Here is a 1,560-nt window from a genome sequence, read left to right as displayed (position 1 = left end):
GGATCTTGTTGAGATCTTTGCATCCATATTCATCAGTGATATTGGTCTGAAATTCTCCTTTTTGGTAGGGTCTTTGCCTGGTTTGGGAATCAGGGTGACGCTGGCTTCATACAAAGAGTCTGGAAGTTTTCCTTCTGCTTCAATTGTTTGGAACAGCTTCAAGAGAATTGGTGTTATTTCTTCTTTGAAAGTTTGGTAGAATTCCCCAGGGAGTCCGTCAGGTCCTGGGCTCTTGTTTTTTGGGAGGTTTTTGATCACTGCTTCAATCTCGTTACTAGATATCGGTCTATTCAGGTTGTCAAGTTCTTCCTGGTTCAATTTTGGGAGTTTGTAGTTTTCCAGGAATGCATCCATTTCATCTAGGTTGCTTAGCTTATTGGCATATAACTGTTGGTAATAATTTCTGATGATTGTTTCTATTTCCTTGGTGTTAGTTGTGATCTCTCCCTTTTCATTCATAATTTTATTAATTTGGGCTTTCTCTCCTTTCTTTTGGATTAGTGTGGCCAATGGTTTATTGATCTTATTGATTCTTTCAAAAAACCAGCTTCTAGTTTCATTGATACGTTCTACTGTATCTCTCGTTTCCACCTCATTGATCTCTGCTCTAATCTTGATTATTTCCTTTCTTGCATGTGGAGTTGGTTTGATTTGTTGTTGATTCTCCAGTTCTTTAAGGTGTAGAGACAGCTGGTGTATTCTGGATTTTTCAATGTTTTTGAGGGAGGCTTGGATGGCTATGTATTTCCCCCTTAGAACTGCCTTTGCTGTATCCCATAGGTTTTGGACTGAGGTGTCTTCATTCTCATTGGTTTGCATGAATTGTTTAAGTTCGTCTTTGATCTCCTGGTTGATCCAAGCATTCTTAAGCAAGGTGGTCTTTAGCTTCCAGGTGTTTGAGCCAATAGTTCATTTTTGCCCTTGTTTCCCTTGCCTTTGCCGTTGTTCCTAGGAAGATGTTGCTGCGGCTGAGGTCGAAGAGGTTGCTGACTGCGTTCTCCTCAAGGATTTTGATGGATTCCTTTCTCACATTGAGGTCCTTCATCCATTTTGAGTCTATTTTCGCGTGTGGTGTAAGGAAGTGGTCCAATTTCATTTTTCTGCATGTGGCTGTCCAATTTTCCCAGCACCATTTATTGAAGAGGCGGTCTTTTTTCCATTGGACATTCTTTCCTGCTTTGTCAAAGATGAGTTGACCATAGAGTTGAGGGTCGATTTGTGGGCTTTCTATTCTGTTCCACTGATCTATGTGTCTGTTTTTGTGCCAGTACCATGCTGTCTTGATGATGACGGCTTTGTAATAGAGCTTGAAGTCCGGAATTGTGATGCCACCAACGTTGCCTTTCTTTTTCAATATTCCTTTGGCTATTCAAGGTCTTTTCTGGTTCCATATAAATTTGAGGATTATTTGTTCCATTTCTTTTAAAAAAATGGATGGTATTTTGATAGGGATTGCATTAAATGTGTAGATTGCTTTAGGTAGCATGGACATTTTCACAATATTTATTCTTCCAATCCAGGAGCATGGAATATTTTTCCATTTCTTTGTGTCTTCCTCAA

This window comes from Meles meles, chromosome 15 (genome assembly GCF_922984935.1).
Source record: "Meles meles chromosome 15, mMelMel3.1 paternal haplotype, whole genome shotgun sequence".
Lineage (NCBI taxonomy): Eukaryota > Metazoa > Chordata > Mammalia > Carnivora > Mustelidae > Meles > Meles meles.
Note: the sequence above shows the minus strand (reverse complement) of the source record.